This window comes from Emys orbicularis, chromosome 5 (assembly GCF_028017835.1).
Source record: "Emys orbicularis isolate rEmyOrb1 chromosome 5, rEmyOrb1.hap1, whole genome shotgun sequence".
NCBI lineage: Eukaryota > Metazoa > Chordata > Testudines > Emydidae > Emys > Emys orbicularis.
In genome coordinates this window covers 92377792-92390078 of record NC_088687.1, presented here as the reverse complement: position 1 = coordinate 92390078, position 12287 = coordinate 92377792, and positions in this window count along the sequence as shown.

Below are 12287 nucleotides of genomic sequence, written 5' to 3'. Positions count from 1 at the left end.
TATAACCAATCATAATAATATCACTATGAAAAATATGGGATGCATTGTCACTGTGGGGAAACACATGTGTCTATTATACATTTTTTACAGAGTGTCAAATACTTTTTCATTTTTAACTTCCATCACTTGTGGTACCCTCTTAAAAATTTAACGTTAATATTTCCTGATTAATTTTGCCTCTTTCTATTTGCCCCTTTTTTGAGCACAAGTGAATACAAATATATATATATATATATATATATATATTGTTCACATCATTTTCTGTGAATCAACTTTGATGCTAACCTAGTTTTAGGAACACAGTTTAACATCCACACTTTCTTCAGCTCTGGAGCAACAGTGACGCTGGATGGGAAGGGCTCTGAGTTCCTACAGAGTATTCTTTCCCAGGTGTTGGACTGTTGGGTCTTGCTGAAATGCTCAGGGTCCAAATGACCGTCATATTTGGGGGCAGAGACCTTGGGGATTTTTCACCTTCCTCTGCTATATGGGGCCTAGGTCACTTGCAGGTTTCTACTGGAATAAATGTTGAATTCTCTGTAACTTTAAAGAGGACTTCAGTAATTCAGCCAGAAATTATGGGTCTATTACAGGAGTGAGTGAGTGAGGTTTTGTGGCTTGCAATGGCTCTAACAATTTCTCAGCATATTTTCAGTATGTTACTTAAATGCATATTAATTAATGCCTTTGATTAAATGTAACAATTTAAATAATTGGGTGGCTTTTTAAAAAGTGTTCAGCATTGGCCTACCTCTGCTTCCATTGAAGTCAGTTGTTTTACCATTGAGTTCAGCACTGGCCTAATTGCTCCCACTGAGTGCTTTTGAAAATCTTTCTCATAGTAAATATTAAGAACTGGATTGTAACCCTACAATTCAGCATCAGTAAAGGATAATTCATAGCTGTGTTGCCCCAGGAGCAAGGTCACAGGAGCAGAATCACAATCGGGTCTCTGCTTCCCCTTTGTTCCAGGGGAAGTAATCTGCAGCCGTCTTTTTGCTAGCCCTCCTGACCAGCATTTCCAAATTAATTTCAGAGAGATATGGGGTGTGAGGCCCTGGAGAGGGGGTTTGGCTCCCAGGGTGGGAGGCCCCTGAATGCCACTGTATACTTTTCTACTAATCATACACATCTTTAGAAATACTATTGCCAATAGATAAGGTGGGATCTTTAATATATGACTATGGCTACTACAGTAAATCTGTATTTTGTAAAAATAATTACACTCTGGATTCACTGATTCTTCCCACCAACTAAGAGCTAAAGTTTTACCAAATTAAATCTATATATAAGGTTGTTAATTTCAATTTATTTTAATCCTTTACTATTACTCTAATGCTACTTTTGCAAACATATGGGGGGGTGGAAATCTTTATATTAAACTTTCATTACAAAGCGCACAGCTTTTGGGGTCTGGATGGGGAGGACTATGAAAACTGGCTCTTTTCTGAGAGCATCAGAGCCCCCAGAGAATTTCTGGTTTGAAATCTGGAGTGGGGAAGAAGGACTTGATGATGGAGGAAATACCCCAAACCTGTTATAGAATCTCCCAAACCTCAAGAGATCATCAAGTCCAGTCCCCTGTACTGATGAAGGACCAAGTAAACCTTGTTTGTCCAACCTCTTCTTCAAAACCTCAGTGATGGAGATTCCAAACTCCCTTAGAAGCCTATTCCAGATTTTAATTACCCTTGTAGTTAGAAGGTTTTTCTGAATATCTAACCTAGATCTCTCTTGCAGCAGATTAAGCCCATTGCTTCTTGTTCTACCTTAGCTGAACATGAAGAACAATTGATCATTGTCCTCTTAATAACACCCCTTAACATATTTGAAGACTATCAGGTTCCCCCCAACTCAGTCTTCTTTTTTCAAGACTAAACATGCCTTTTGTTCAAACTTTCTGCATCTGTCAGGTTTACTAAACCTTTATCATTTTTGTTGTTCTCTTTGGGACACTCTCCAATTTGTCTACATCTTTCCTAAAATGTTGATTCATATCCAATTTGTGATCCATTTTAACCCCAGATCCTTTTCAGCAGTACTATGATATAGCCAATTAGTTCGTATTTTGTAGTTGTGCATCTGATTTTTTTCCTGCCTAAGCGTAGTATTTTGCACTTGTCTTTATTGAATTGCATCTCGTTGATTTCAGGCCAATTCTACAATTTGTCACAGTTGTTTTGAATTCTAATCCTGTCTTTTAGAGAGCTAGCAACCCCTCGCAGCTTGATGTCATCCACACATTTTATAATCATATTCTCCATGCCATTATCCAAGTTATTAATGAAAATATTGAATAGTACCAGACCCAGGACTGACCTCTGCAGGGCCCCACAATATATCCTCCCTCTCCCCCTGCCCCGTTTGACAGAAAACCAATGATAAACTACTCTTTCAACCATTTTTGCACCCACTTAATAGCAATTTCATCTAGACTTCATTTCTCTAGTTTGCTTATGAAAATGTCATGTGGGTTTGCGTTAAAAGCCCTACTAAAAATCAAGATATATCACGGCTATTGGTACTGCTTCCCACCGAACCACTAGACTAGTGAACCTTTCAAAGAAGGAAATTAGGTTTTTTTGGCATGTTTTGTTCTTGACAAATCCATGCTGGTTATTCCTTATAATCTTACTATCCACTACGTGCTTACAAACTGATTCTTCAGTCATTTGTTCCGGTATCTTTCTAGGTATTGAAGTTAGGCTGACAGCACTATAATTTCCCAGGTCTTCTTTGTTCTTCTTTTTAAAGATATGTACTACGTTGCTCTTCTCCAGCCCTCTAGGACCTCACCCATTCTCCATGAATTCTCTAAGATAATTGCTATCAGTTCCAAGATTGCTTCAGCTAGTTCCTTAAGTATCTGACAATGAATTTCATAAGTAGAGCCCTGCAAATCCGTGGATATCTGCTTCATATCCATGGACCATTTTTGCAGATAGTGGATCGGATGTGGATACAACCACGCAGGGCTCTACTCACCAGCTTCCAGCTCGGGCAGCCTGGAGGGTGCAGCACGCTCGGGGCCGGCGGTAGCAGCCAGTGGCTAGGGCTGGGCGGCAGGTTGGAGTCGGGGCTGTCAAGCACCCGCTCGTCATGCTGCTTCCTATCCAACAGCTCAGACCCCTCGGGCAGCGCCAGTGTCCCCATCAGGGCACGGCCTGGCAGCACTGACTGCGCTCCCAATCCTGGGCCTGGCCCGATGGCTCCTGGGCAGCAGGGCCCACCCCCGGCCATGGGAATTGGAGTGGACGGTGCCCCAGTGCTCCACCCCTTCGCCCCACTGTGATGCAACATGCACTGCTGCTGCTGTGTGCCGTCGCTCGCAAGCCCCTGGGAGCAGCATGTGATGTGAAGCCCCTTCCCTCCAGCATCTCCTTTGCGCTGCCTCTTCCCTGCAAAACCCTGCTGCCCACTCCTTCCCTTCCCTCTCCCCGTTGCTAGTCCTTGTGAGACGGCTTGCGGATGCGGATATATGTAAAAGATGGCTAGTGCAGGGGTGGGCAAACTACAGTCCTTGGGCTAGATCCGGCCCGCGAGCCATTTTAAGCCAGCCCTCGAGTTCCCACTGGGGAGCAGGATTTAGGGCTTGCCCTACTCCGGCGCTCCAGCTGGGGCACAGGGTTGGGGGCTGCTCCATGTGGCTCCCAGAAGCAGTGCCATGGCCCGCCTCTGGCTCCTACGCACTCCAATGGCCCCGCCCCAGTGGCCCTCTCTGGTGCTCCAATGGGAGCTGCAGGGGCGGTGCCTGCGGACGGGGCTGCACCTCTGCATAGGAGCCGGAGAAGGGACATGCTGCTGCTTCCGGGAGCGCTTGAGGTAAGTGCCGCTCGGAGCCTGCACCCCTGAGCCTCTCTCCATGCCCCAACCCCCTGCCCCAACCCTGATTCCCCTCCTGCCCTCCAAACCCCTCGGTCCCAGCCCAGAGCACCCTCCTACACCCCTTCCACCTGCAGTCCCCCCTTCCCCTCTCCCTCCGGTGCTCCTGCCGGGTAAATGGGGTCGGGGCACTGGGCTTGCCCCGCTCTGCCCGCCTGATGCTCCAGCTGGGGAGCTGGGTCATGGGCAGAGTGGGTTGGGGTGCGGGGGCACCCCAGTTTGTCGGGACCTCTGGTTGCTAATCCGCCAATGCTTAGAATCATTAACTCTACCATTTCATGATCACTTTCACCTAAGCTGCCTTCCACTTTCAAATTCCCAACCAATTCCTCCCTATTGGTCAAAATGAAATCTAGAACAGCCTCTACCATAGTAGCTTTCTCCACCTTCTGAAATAAAAAATTAGTCCATGTTTCCACTTTTTGTACAATTCCTTTTTAATTTTCAGGTCATTAAAGAGCTCCTGATGGAGCTTTATTGGCTTCTTACTATTCTTCCTATCTTTCCTTTACATCAGAATAGTTGGTAGTTGTGTGTTTAATATTGTCTCCTTGAAAAACTGCCAGTTCTCCTGAACTCCTTTTTCCCTTAGATTTTCTTTCCCTGGAACTTACCTACTAGTTCTCTGAGTTTGTTAAAGTCTGCTCTTTTGTTGCCCATTGTCCTTATTCTGCTGCTCTCACTCCTTCTTTTTCTCAGAATCATGCAGTCTATCATTTCATGACCAATTTCACCCCAAATTGCTTTCAACTTCAGATTCGCAACCAATTCCTCCCTCTTGGTAAGAATCGAGACTAAAATGGCTGTCCCCCTGGCTTCCTCCACTTTCTGGAACAAAAACTTGTCCCCAATGTATTCCAAGAACTTATTGGAAATTGTGTGTTTAGTTTTATTACTTTTCCAACAGATGTCTGGATAGTTCAAGTCCCCCATTACTACTGCTCTTGTTGTGGATATTTCTGTTATTTGTTCTAGAAATGCCTCATCTGCCTCCTTTCTCTGATTTGGTGGCCTATGGTAGACCCCTAACATGAGGTCACCTCTATTTTTTCTCCTTTTACCCAAAGACTTTTAACTGGTCTGCCTCTCACCTCCTTCTGAACCTCAGAACAAGCGTATATATTTTTGATCTGTAATGCAACATCTATATCCTTTTTTTCCCTGCCGTTCCTTCCTAGACAAGCCATACCCCCCCGTACCAATATTCCAGTTATGAGATTTAACCCAAAATGACCATATCTCAGTGTCTCAATTAACTGAGATCCCAGCCCATCAATGTCCCTCTGCACCCAGCCCAACCTGCCACCCATAAGACCCAGCAATGAGCCCCCTGCAGGGGAAGGCATCAGGTACCTCCACTCCTTCTTCCTCCCGCGCATGCCCTGCTCTCCTCAGCTACTCTCCTCTCAGGGTGTCCCTGCCCAGCCCAAGTCTTTCACACATGCACAGAGCCTCCCTCCACTAGGCCACACTCTCCACTCCTGCCTCATGCAGTAGCAACTCAGCATCATTCTAGTTTCATGTGCCAAGAGCAAAGGGACCTGCTCAATGCTGAGCAGTGTGCTCCAAGATGGCAGCACCCATCGCCTTCCATTCCAGTGACAGCTGAAGCTCTTGCCCCAGTGAGCCGCTGGGGTTCTCCTCCTGTGATGCCCCACCCCACTCCATCTCAGCCCTGGCCCTGCTGGATCACCTGCCCCAAGCTTCTTCGCCTGCACTGCAGGAGATAACATTATTAAATCATGAGTCAGGAGTTTTTTGGTTATAAATGGGACTTTCTTTGATGTGATAGGAAACTTGGTCAGTCTGTTGCTAGCCCAAATTATTTCCCTTTCTGTGATGAATCTGGTGCACGAGCCAGTGCACTGGTGGGGATGAAGTCAATTCCCAGTCTTCCCTACTCAGTCCCCATAAACTCTGTGGGATGGGGAGTAGCTGCCTGACAGTGGCCTCTCTTCTCTTCTGCCTGTGAAGGCTTTGGTGATGGAGGTAGCTCATGGAAGGCATAAGGAGGCTCCTTACACTCCCTTACTCTTCTGCACGGGTGCACATGAGGGCCCATGACTGACCCCTAAAAGAGAGGAAGCATGACTCTGAAGTTAAGGCACAGAACTGGGAGCTAAGATCTTGGTTCTAATACCCAGTTCTGACATTAACTTGGTTTGTGACAAGTCAATTATCTTCTCTGAGCTTCAGTATACCCTATCTGTAAAATGGGGATAGTAATACAGGGATGTTGTGAGGCTTACTTCATTAATATCTTTAAGCACTTTGAGATCCCTGGACTGAAGGAATCTATATATGTGCATTTTTAATTCAAGTGGAACAAAATCAAATCAAATAATAATTATTTATAAGAGATTGTATAAAATGTACAGCTTTTGACTTTACTTTTTTAAATGCTTCCCACCTTCCTAACTGATATGAAGTCCTGCCCTTTGACTATATGCTAAGTACATAGTTAATTCTAGGGTCTAAGATGTATGTTATATACAAGGCTCCTTTTAACATGAAGCTTCGTTATAAGGCTACCCTTGAAAGTTCTCTAAGTCAATCTGATTCTAGATCATATGTGATCCACTGAAATCCATTACAAGCTTTCTCTTTATATTAGCTATCTAGCTGTATGCAGCTTTATAGAGAAGGAGCACTGTATTTATAAATACAATTTATAAAACTATGTTGATACTTTCAGCATCTACATGACATTGGGATAATCTAAACAAAGTATTGTATGTCTCATACATTTATGAGCTAATTTGCCCACCACCCAAGCTGGACAAAACCCTCTCTAATAGCCAGTAACTAAGGCAGTTGTTACATGTGATTTAAGTCAAGTCTTTTTTGGACTGTCTGTTATTCTATAGTTCATAATATTTTCTAGGATACTCACAAACTCTGTTCTTTATAAGCAGAAGGACATGTTGTCTGGGTGGGCAAATTTCCAACATTAAGACTGTAGTCAATCAAAAAGGATTAAACACTTAATAATAAATACTCCAGGACATTCCTTTTGAAGATACGTACAGGTAGCTGAATTTCTCACCAATGATTTTCTGCATTGTGCTGGAAACGGATTAGATGTAACTCTAGCTAAATTTGTATATAATGCTCAAAGATATTTAATGCACTGGGATGAACTGTTCATATCTTTCAATCACTGTACGGTTATATCTATCTCTCTGACTAAATAAGCTTGTATTGGATGTGAAATAATGCAATTAAAACCCGTTTGACATGTAATTTGTTTGATGAGAGTATAATCCATCCCTAAGTGTATGATCAGATCAAAAAGGAGGAAAGGTGAGACAAATGAGAATTTTCCATTTAAATTCCTTCAAAATTAACAATGATAAAAAATGCGTGGGGGCCTGATCTAAGGCTCACTTAAATCAGTGGAAAGACTCCTATTTATTTCATTGGGCTTTAGATGAGGCCCCAAATAACAGAACACTCTGTATTGTCAGGCTGATATGGTGGCACTGTGAAAACTCTGTGTTCTGAGATGTAGGAGACTATCACTCTCTGGTTAGTAGAACACAATTATGCCATTGAGATACAGAATCAGATAAATTATAAATGGAAAAGACCTGACAGATCATCTAGTCCACTTTTCTACTAATGCAGAACTGTTCCCTAGAGTACATTTTCTGGTGCTTTAGACATACAATGTAGTTTAAAATGTGACAGCTGGGGCTTCCACTAATTCCTGGTGAGACGATTCCAAAATCTAATAGGCAGAGAGACAGCAGTGACAGACACTTGCAGTAGGAATCTCAGGAAACTGATCTACAGAAATGCATTTGTATCATTCTTATAAAAGGCTTTTAGTGGTGAGAGAGGATAGAAAGGAGTTTAAAGGAGAAAAACATTGCTTCCCAAAATGAGAAGAGAGTTAGTGCCTTGGATCATATCTGGACAAACCTTTGAACATAGGAATTGCCATACCCAAGATCCATCATGTCCAGTCTCTGACACTAGTACCAGCTGCTTTAGAGGAAAATATAAGAATTCCACAGTAGCAGGAATATGTAAAACAAGAGACAGTGGGCAAGAGAGAATCACTCAGATGCATGGGAGGTAAAGAGGAAGAAAAGATTCTGCCACAAAATGTATTTTTTTTTATTTTTTTTTTGTCATGAGAAATGTTCTTTTTTAATGTTTAAACTAATATTAGAACTGAGACTACATGGGAATGCCCATGTAACATTCATATATATCATATTTTATCTCTCCTCTGTCTGTCCATGCATTAATCATAGATTTCCTATCCACCTTAACACATACAAACTTTAAATATCAACAAGAAGCTTATATTGGGCCAGATCTTCAAATGATATAAATTGGTTTAGTTCCATTGAAGTCAGTGGCGCTATGCTAATTTACACCATGTAAGAATCTTTTTACTATATTTTAAAAAGGGTTATCTTAAGGGACACTGTCACGTAAAAGTTTTGCCACTGATTTCTGTAAAAACAGGATGGGGCTCCAAGTGTTTGTTTTAAATTTGACACAGTTTATAATACACTTCAGGGACTAGAAACAACATTTCCCACTACCAATTTAGTCCTTTTCCATTCAGCAAATATTGATTTCCATTCTGTGCGTGCCTGCCTGTATTATTTTCATTGAACAAAACCCAGGAATTTAAAGTACATTAAATACAAAAGTAATGTGGTGTACCAGAATAGATTTGAGTGCTGTTAAGCCAGCAAAGACCATCCAAATTACTGGGCCAAATTCTGCTCCCAGTAACATGGATGCAACTTATTTTGGAAGGTCTAATATAATTAGAGGCTATTCTGTTTTTCCTTTCATGACGAAGTGATGGAGTGGCACCTATAAAAGACAAGCAAACAAAACTACATATTTAAAATCGAGAAGACTTTTCCCATCTGACTTTATGGTCATATAGGTCAAATTTAGGGTCTTAAAACCTCAATTAATTTATCTCTTTAATTACACACTGAAAATACCAGCATACAAAGTGCTAATGTATTGTCTATTTTCAGTACCTCTTTGCACCCCATATACTCAAGCAGCATCCCTCCACATAAGAAACTGCTCTAGCTATAACAGGGATCTTATGAGATTGCAAATGGGAGAGGAGGTGGTCTCTGTATTCCTGAAACACTACAGATAGAGTGGTCAAAGTACAACATGTCAACACAATGAAAATCATAATGATTTCAGACTGGCATTGGAATTGCCAAAGTAACTTCACCATTATGTAAATCAACAGAATTCATTCCCTTTGGACAAAATCCTCTCCTCAGCTTCGGTGAGTGAAAAGGATGCTACAGCTCATGCTGTGGCATTGCCTAACAAAGTCCCCTTTTCACCTTTGGCTAGCCACACAGAAGACCAGATGTGGATTCTCCTTGAGGATTGGACTCCTTAGGATTCCCCTCCAGAGAGAGTGCAATCTGACCCATGAACATGGAATAATTCCCACCCATTCTCCTGGTGTGTTTATTGTTCAATAATGGCAGTGCAGGATAATGTCAGTTAGATAAGACATTGAAAATAAATGCATTAACCAATGTATTTAAAGTTTTAATTCCCTCTCTTCCCATTAACTTTTCAAACATGTTATAGCATGATGCTAGTGATTCTACAGTTTGTGCAGGAAAAATTATAGCAGAGGTTATAATTTCAACTCCTTATTTTTTATATAAAATGTTTTTCGGATGAAAATTTTCCTCAAGTCAGTAGAAGAAGGATTTTCCTAGAAATTTTGAGGGAACTAAGTTAGCATTTAACTTAAAGACAGAAAAACAATTAGGTGAGATATTCCTTTCATGTTCAAAATGTTTGTATTTTTTGCTCTCTGGTAACTAAACTGTCTTTGTTTTTGAAATTAAACTAATATGGGGTTGCACCAGCTATTCCATAGTTTAGGTTGCCACTGAGTTTCCATGGTAAGCCCGATATTGCCATTCTCCACTCTAATATCCATAAAGGAATAGTAGGCTAAAATCTGATAGTGCGTGTCTTGGACTGAGATAGAATATTTCTACCACATTTGAAGTGAATCGGACAATGGAAGAGTCCAAGTTGCCCTCACCAATCTTATTTCAGGCCCTTGTTCCCGTTGCACATGAGATTAGATTTATGTCATCCCACTTACCCTCCCAGTATGGCCCAGAGCTCTCCCCTTACTACTCTTCTTCCTGTCATCTGGATACTCCACCTCTATACATTTTCACAATATAAATTAAAGACCTCCTCGTATCTTCTCCCAACATTAACTGAAGGTTGTACTGTGTCATTAAAGAACATAATGTCACAAGGGGCAGAGTTAAAATTGATATAGCAAGATGTAAGGGTCCCTCAGTCCACCTACAGAATGAGAGCATGGGTAGAGAGGTAAAAGTGTTGTGCATGCCTTAAAAGTGCTGTTGTTTTGTTTTTGTGGCAATAGAATTAAGAGTCTGAAGTTAGAAAAAATGGGAATTTAAAAAAATGATTATGTGAGTAATATACTGCTGAAGCTCCATGCAAATTCTATGCAATCTTTAACAAGCACTTTGTCCAGTCTGTTATAGATCCTACCAGAGACAGTTATATTTTGTGGTTAGAGTGAGAAATTATCAGATTGTAAATTTTCTTTTAACCTTGCCCCTCATGAATGATACATTATAGAAGATGTACACAGTATATTGTTTTATGAGTTACAAATGCAAGATATATCCACCTAGAAGCATATCCCTTGATACTGCTTCAATTGTTTCAGTCAATTAACAAACCAGTATACGAATGATGCGGTTGTAGTTTTACAATGTGGATTTTTAAGTTAAAGTCCACATGTATTGACAATTAGACCATTATAAGAATAAGTCTCAAGGTACTTATCAAAGCTTAGCACAAATTGTTTATGGGTCATAGTCCCATCATATATCGCTGTAGCTGGTTCTTTTGTGCAATGACAGAAGTAATGGATTATTTAAAACTATTCACTGCCAGTAACTTGGAAGAATCTCAGTCATATCTCAGCTCTTCATGAATGAGAGACTTGCAGAGCTGTGAGAATATGATTATATGTCCACTGGAGGTAGGACAAGAAATAATGGTTTTAATCTGCAGCAAGGGAGACTCGAGTTAGATATAAGGAAAAACTTTCTAACCAGGGCCGGCTCCAGGCACCAGCCCACCAAGCTTGTGCTTGGGGCGGCACCTGGAGAGGGGCGGCGCAGCTCCGGCTCCGGCCGCCCGGGAGAGCGGAGCCCGGAGCGCCGGGTCTCGCCGCCCTCCCTCCGGCGCTCTGGCCTCCCGGGAGAGCAGAGCCCCGGCCGGGCACTCCGCCCTCCCCCCCGGCACTCTGGCCGCCGGGGAGAGCGGAGCCCCGGCCGCCGGGGAGAGCGGAGCCCCAGCTGGGCACTCCGCCCTCCTCCCAGGGCTCCGGCCGCCCCCCCCCCCCCGCGCTGGAGAGCCGGCCCTGTTTCTAACTCTCACTCTCGGGGTAGTTAAACTCTGGATTAAGCTTCCAAGGGAGGTTGTGGAATCCCCTGTCACTGGAGGTTTTTAAGAACAGGCTGGACAAACACCTGTCAGGGATGTTCTAGATTTACGTGGCCCTGCCTCAGCACAGGGGGCTGGATTTGATGACCTCTCAAGGTCTCTTCCAGCCCTGTATTTCTATGATTCTATGAGAATTTATGCAACCAATGCTAAATATGAATGAGGTTTATTGACCACAAAGAGACGGTCACTCACCATACAGACCAAATTGCAATCACCTCATCAAAGGTGATGGGAGTTGCATACAAAAGTCTGAGGCAGAATTTGGACTACGGATGTAAGGGTATAACCAGTTTACCGATAAGCTTGATGCTTATCAGTTTCAGTTAACGGTTAAACTCCGCCCAGGGTCCTGGCTGCTGTCCCGCTTGCCCGGGGTTCCTCTGGGCTGCCGGCCCCATGCCCGAGGTCCCAGCTGCTTCCCTGCTGCCGCCCAGCATCCCAGTCCACCTGGGGTCCGTCCTGGCTGGGGTCCCGGCTGCCAGGGTCCGTCCTGGCTGCCAGCCCCGTGGCTGGGGTCCCGGCTGCCACCCTGCTGCCGCCCAGCATCCCGGCGCGCCCGTGGTCCCTCTGGGCTGCCAGCCCCGCGGCCAGGGTCCATCCCAGCTGCCGGGACCCTGGGCACATTGGTACGCTGGGCAGCAGCAGAGCCCCAGATGCGGCAGCAGCAGCGGGGATCCCTGGGTGCGGTGGCAGCAGCAGAGCCCCACCTAAAACATAACACCCCTCTACACCCCTAGTTTCCCTGGTAAACATTTAACCATTACACGGTTACTGTTTTTAAACGTTATTTACATCCCTAATTTGGACATCATTTCTCATTGTAGCACTGTGATCCTATCAGATCTAATTAGCTATACATGCTTGAGTTGAGTCTGTCTTTG